Source organism: Myotis davidii, unplaced genomic scaffold, assembly GCF_000327345.1.
Source record: "Myotis davidii unplaced genomic scaffold, ASM32734v1 scaffold98, whole genome shotgun sequence".
Taxonomy (NCBI): Eukaryota; Metazoa; Chordata; class Mammalia; order Chiroptera; family Vespertilionidae; genus Myotis; species Myotis davidii.
In genome coordinates, this window is record NW_006294654.1 from 3,995,577 (window position 1) to 4,002,705 (window position 7,129).

Consider the following 7,129-nt stretch of genomic DNA (forward strand, 5'->3'; position numbering starts at 1 on the left):
ATGGATTTGAAGAGTTTTAATCGGTAATGTTCTCATTCTGACCACTGGGTACACTGTCTCTTGGATCTCCAAGATAGTGCAAAGTCAGCCACTGCCTGAGGCCACCCAGCAGGAGCTACAGAGAGATCTTCAGATTCCTCCTCTTTGTTTGGGGTTTGGAAGTGCCCGAATGAGGCCCAGCTGTGAAGCAATGTAGGCTGCTGTCTAGGCCTTCTTTTGGAAGCTCTGGGGTTCTTTGACCCAGCTGCAGTTTGTTAGGTTTTAGATTGCAAAAGAATAGGTCATTCATATGCAAAAGTCTCTGCTTACAGCTTGGATGGGGTTGTGAATTGGGTGGGGCGGAGTCTCAGGGAATCATTAGGGCAGAGCAAACTGCAAGGGCTGCCAGTCTGCTCTGCCTTGGAGAGGTCCTGGGGTCTCTGTGTCCCCCGGCCCCATGCAGAAACAATAATCTCTGCAAGCACCTCTGTGAGAAAGCTGCCCTCACATTCTAGTCTGATGCCAAACAGTCCAGTTTCTCCCTGTATGAGTCTGGGTCCCCAGAGTCTCACCTGGAACTAGAGTTCTGAGTAATTGGGAGCTTGTATCTCCCTTCCGATTGAAAAAGACAACAGCATACCCAGTTGCCAGCCCGTTTCCGCATGCGCCTCCATAACTGCACCTCTGCACTTCCTACCAGTTTCAATGTGCTTTTCTCTTTCCTTCTAGTTGTAGAATTTCCACTCAGCCAGCCTTCCTGTGGTTCTGGATGATGTCTATTTTGTCTCTTAGTTGTGATTTTGATGTGGTTGTGTGAGGCAGCAAGTACAAGTGTGTGCCTATGCCGCCATCTTGGTTCTTCCCCTTTTTCTCTTTATATAATTTTTTGGTATTTTGTTGCTTTTAGGTCAGAGAGTCTAGCCAACCATGTTTGAAAATGGAAATCTTTAAGAGCTGTGAAAGGGTAACTTCAAGATCATAGACATGCATATCACCAGCTCTGCTATTGACCATATGATCCAGTCTTTAGACAATTCCATTCCATATAAAATATGTTCCCCTGTCTGGGTGGTTGTGAGGTTTGAATGAGATTATGAACGTTGAAGCTTTGAGTATTGATCTGACTGACACATATTGAGCTTTTATAAATTGTTGTTAAACTGAGCATGAGTAATTCGACACCTTCCTAAATCCATGTTTTTAAGAATTCTTATATGAAACACACAAATATAAAGAGGTAATCAGGTAAAATATGCAATTACTTGTAAAATATCCATACCACAATGTTGAAAATAATGGTTTCTCATTAAAATGTTGGTTGTTAAACTGGACCACTGGAAATAAATACAAATCTTCATAATAATTACATGTCTAAGATAAGCTGTATAATTTAAGGATAGATCCTCTTGCTAAGACAATTCTGGGAATAGAGGAACACTTGTCTTCTGTTTAAAAATATACACATTTTCTAAATTTCACTAGCACCCAATAGCTCTGTGATAAGACGTTAGCAGAAACTAACCCAGTGGCTATAGATTTCCTATCCAAAAACTTGGTGACTTTTATAAATTCTCACTAGTGTACCATCTGTGGAGAAGACTGAGCATAAGTTCAGTGTACTCTGATATTTTTAGTCTCCAGATTGTTTTTTTAAATATTTATTTATTTACTTACTAGTTTACTAAATTCTCTATTTTTTCTCTTTACTTAGAATGATGAACATTTTAATGATCTCTGATTAATTCTGGAGCAGATGTATTTTGGTAATTGAAAAATATACATTTAGGAGATAATTGTTTCAACTTTCTGGTTATGGTGGAGAGTTCAATAGTGTCTTGACACAAAATAATTACACATGCATGTAGAATCCAAATTAAAAGTATGCAACTATCTAGAAAAAAAATTAGCTAGATGATTGTCGATTCCTCTGGTTCATATTCCTAGCCCTAGAGAAAGTTAGCATTTGACTTGTAACCAGAATGATCTACCCACACATCTATTTTCTAACAATATTCAGGAAAAAACTTAGTTTAAAAATATTCCTACCTGCAGTCACAGTGTCAGAATTGTTTTTATCAATGCGAGTTTCCACCTAGAAATTAATGTAGTGTATTCAATGCAGCCTTATGAGTATCTTTCTTGTATTTCAAGAAATATGCTTATTTTTTAGAATACCATTATCTTCTGATATATAGTGGTTCCCAAATGCACAAAGCCCATATTACTTTTGGCAATGCTAATGAATGCAAAGAAATTCTCATATATAATTAGTTTTTCTTTTTTCCCCCTGAGTAATAACTCAAGTTAAAGAGCAAGCAGCATTGTGCTAACATACACATAGTAGCCATAAATATAAATTAGTAATGGTTATTGAGAACTTATTGGGTGGTCTCTATATTATCTTATTTAACACAAATGTCTATGAAGTAGATACTATTGTTGCCACATCACAGATGAGGAAACGAAAGCACACTGAAGTCAAGTAATGTATTTAAGATCAAGCATGTGGCTTATAAGTAGCAGAGCCATGATTTATCCTCTGTCTACTCCTAGGCCCACTCTCCTATCTCCTCCAATGTATGTTATTTCATATATAATGGCATTAATATCTCTAATTTATACAAAAGGAGCTAGCCTAGGAGAAGTGAAACGACTTGGCAGAGACTTGGCTTGGACTCCAGGCTCCTTTCTTTGTGGTATGAGAGCCTCCTTTATCACATGGTGAATGAATAAAAAATTACATACTCAAGCCTGTTTACCATAAGTTAGTTTGGTCTTAAACATACTTTGGACTGAGTTATAAAAATACATGCCATTTTTATGGCATTTTGAATGAGCTTTTATATGTTTGTGAGTGTGTATATGGGTTTGACAATGATATTAACTGATACTGTGATTTTTTTGCCAAGTGTGGAAGTTATCAGCTGGTAATCCTTCAGATATAAACTTTTATGTATAAATATTGCTCCACTTTCCACTTTGGGTTGATTACAGTTAGTTGGCATAAGAATTGTGTGGTCACTCTGAAGCTTCAAATACATATACGAGCCTAATCAGAACAAAAGAGACTATTACAACGGTGTAGGTACAAGTGTTTCTTTTACATTGTCCAAGGAAGAGCTCCTAAGTAATTATTCTTAGTGAGAGTTCCAGAATAAGCAATTGATTCCAATATTCTTTTATGGCTTGATTTCATTTGCCTAGAGTACTTCACAAAAGGGAAATCTAAAGGGCACTGCATAATCTTTGAAAAGCTTCTCTTCCTGTCTTTACTTATATTTATGTGGCAGAAATGCTAACATTCTAAGGTCATTGGTGGGATGGTACATAACACCTTATGTTTAAGATTGGGAGGTAAAAAATTACCACTTAGTATTTCTGTGATATTGGCCAGGTCATAGAATCTTCCCAAGTCATGTTTTCCTTCTCTATTTGATACCTGTCTAAAATACCTGTTGTTCTTAGACATGGAGGCTGTTGAAGGAGTTTCATAAGTTAATATGTATGGAAGCATTTTATAAGTAAGTGCTGTGCAAATTGCAAGAGCAAGTGTGCCAACAATTGTCATACTAGGTTGGTGTGTCTTATATGGGCATTTCAGTATCATTCTTTAGTTGGAGTGAAGTAAAGAAAAAATATAGAAAAGAAAACTTGTATAGCATGGGAAATACATTAAATTTCAAATAAAAATTCTTGCCATATTCAAGTTAATCATGGGTCTCCAATTCAATTATTGACTTTAGAAAGAATGAGGGGGAAAAGGCTTAGGACAACCCTCTCCAGAGGTTCCTTCATTATGAAAGGATGAAGGAAAGACATTTGGTGTCTCGTTTTAAATTTGTTTGTCATTTATATAAACAGCAAAGTTTTATTTCAAAAGGTAACTGCAATCTTCAGATGAACCTGGCTTAGTTTGTCTTCTTGATTTGTCTAGAGGGTAACCATAATCGTTATTTCTAATGACAGATTACAAACTCTATCCTTTTACTTGAAATGTAAAATTTTGGTATTTCCTTGGGTGCCTCATTTTCCCAATAACCATAGGTGATATGTAGATGAAAGTAAAAAGAGAAATTTCAGTAAATAAAAAGGTCAGATTCCCCTACAGATTAGTGGACCAGTTTCTTCTTGGCCAGGCCCTCACTGTAAACCTTAGCTTTGCTGTAGAATCTGCTGTCTGCCTCTCATGAGATGTGCACTGATGGGGAATCCAGACACACTTAAAACTCTGTTTCTTGAGAGGCAAGATGCTAGAAGTACCATGGAAATTATTTGATTAGTAGAAATAGACAGCAATGGATATTGCCACTACATTGAAATAGACACGAATTTGGAAGAATTTTACTGGCTCAAGTCCAGGACTGGGAAAGGCTTTGGCATAATTCTTCAATCAAATTCACTCTTAGGCACTCTCCTATGAAAAATCCACACCTTTAATAGTTTGGACAGAGTACAGATACTACTAAAACATGTAGTAATAGGAGGTCTTATGTTTAATAATTTGTGACTTGAAAAATGAGTGTTTTTTATTTTTTGCCCTTCTGTGATGATATTATTCACATTTACAGAATGCTTCATTCAGTACCATCTCATACTCCATACAGTGATTCTTAATAGAAGTGCTCCCTGTCCCTGCCAGATTGAGATTCACTAGTAGATAACTTCTAAGGTCACTCAAAACTCTTAAATTTTGTGTGTTCCAGTTCTAGAAAGGTCGGGAGTTCAGCGAAATGTTTTTAGGCAAACGTTTATCTTTCATATTACTTTCATCTAAGAATGATTAGTGCTCTTAGCAGGAAGATACTCTGTTGTTAAACTACCATCTTGTTGTGTTATAAACAGCCTACTTGTCTCTGTGGTGTGTCAGATGGCTACACCAAAAGTCAACTCTGAGGATGCCTGTGTATAGTGTAAGCAGTTTAGGATCTATAGAGCCAAATTCGCAGCTTGAATCCGCAGTGAGAAAAGCTTATTCGCTGCTGAAATTAGCACTGCGATACTTTTACATTTATGTGGAGGGATCCAGGAAAGGTATAAGAGGGCATTATAAATTTTCATTAAAAATTTATTTTAGTCAGTATTTAATTTACATTTCATAAAAGGATCTAAAAATTTTTTTTGTGGAATTTGCAGTGAAAGTACTATTGTTAAGAGAAGTGATTTCATTGTTCAAGTCCTCTAATCATAATTATATGCTATTGGTTGAATGTCCATAAACGAATTCTAATTATTACTATGAAAAGAGCAATGTTGTTATTCATCAGGTATCTTTATATGAAAGAATATTTGGGAAGTGAGCCAGCACTGTTCCATTGCCATTAAAAGAAAGTGGTCCATTTTACTTCAGCATTCAGAAAGAAGAAATGATTAGCCTTTCAGATTTGCCTTGGCTATAGATTGGGGTGCACTTAACTTCTCCCTACCTCACCTCCCACACTCAACATTGCCACAGAAGGAAGACATTTGCACTGTCCAAATGGATGCGAATTGGAGGAATTCTTCTGGATTTTGTTCCCACATACCCTCCCTCATTTCTTTTAAGAGAAATGAGGGCCAATTTTCCTGATGGGTGATATCCGGAGATGTGTTCGGTTTCTCCCTTTTCAACCTGCTTGGCTTCAGGAGTGTGGGTTCTGTGCTTGTTCCTACCTATATGTTTAGGCATCCATTGAGCAGACCAGAGCCCACACCTGTCTGTCTCAACTATAAGGGCCCAGTGGCTGCCTTAAAGTTCTATGTACCATGGTTGCTCAAATTTCATTGATCATGACAAGGCACCTGGACATGCCTCACCTCGAAAGAGATGAGAAAATCCAATCATATGATGCCCCTAGAAGGAGGGGTGCTGGAATATTTATGAACATCTCTAATGGCTATCAGAGAAATTGTCTTCAAAGAGGTGACATTTTAGCTGAGACCTGACCAGCAAGAATAAATCAGTAAAATGTAGGTATAGGCAATGATTCCTAACCCATATTGCCCATTAAAATCACTATGGACAGAAAGTTGAAGGGATTAAAAATACAAATTAGGGTTATAGAATTGTCACAGGGATGTCAAATACAGCATAGGGAATATAGTCAATAATATTGTAATAACTATGTATGGTACCAGATTTATCAGAGTGATAATTTCATAAGTTATATAAATGTCTAATCACTTCGTTGTACACATTAAACTAACATAATACTGTGTGCCAACTGTAGTTGAAAAATAAAAAAAATATTTTAAAAAATCACTATGGACAGTCACTTTACTATATGCTTTTAGACATTAACTCTATTGTCTCACTGCAATGCTAAGATTCTATTTTTAAAAAATATATTTTATTGATTTTTTATAGAGAGGAAGGGAGAAGGATAGAGAGTTAGAAACATCGATGAGAGAGAAACATCCATCAGCTGCCTCCTGCACACCTCCTTCTGGGGATGTGCCCACAACCAAGGCACATGCCCTTGACCAGAATCGAACCTGGGACCTTTCAGTCCGCAGGCTGACGCTCTACCACTGAGCTAAACCAGTTAGGGCTAAGATTCTATTTTTATCCCCATTATGCAGAAAAAAAGGCTGTAATGTAGGGAGGTTATATTACTTTTACAGGGTCACAAAAATAGTAAGTAGAGAAATCAGGATTTTTATTCAGATAGTCTGACTCCTGTACCCACAATCTTAACTATCCTATTATAGTCCTGTTTAGATTATATAAATTATGGTTTTATATATAGATAAATTAAAATCCAGAGTGCTGTGTCTGTGTATGTCTTACTCTAAAGGCATAGAGAACCACTATCCTATATGGAATTGAAACTTTACATGAAATAGAACTGTGTCTTCTAATTCTGAAATAAGATTGTTCTAATAACCAAAGGTCACTGAAAAATTGTGAAATCTGCCATAATTTTATTAAGAGAGTCACTACAAAGAAGAAAGGGTTGTTCTGTGACTGAATGGGGGCCAGGCATGAAGCAGGTCTGCCTCAGGGTGGCCTGTAGTGTGTGGCTTCTTGGCTTCATGCAGGAAATATTTGACAAAATGAGTCTAGGTGATTTTGAGAGTATGTTAATTAAAGCTGGAGACAGTGAAACTAAGGAAGGGCTTAAGGTAAAATAAGCAACAGGAGAGGGTTTGTGGCGGGGGGGGGGGGGGGGGG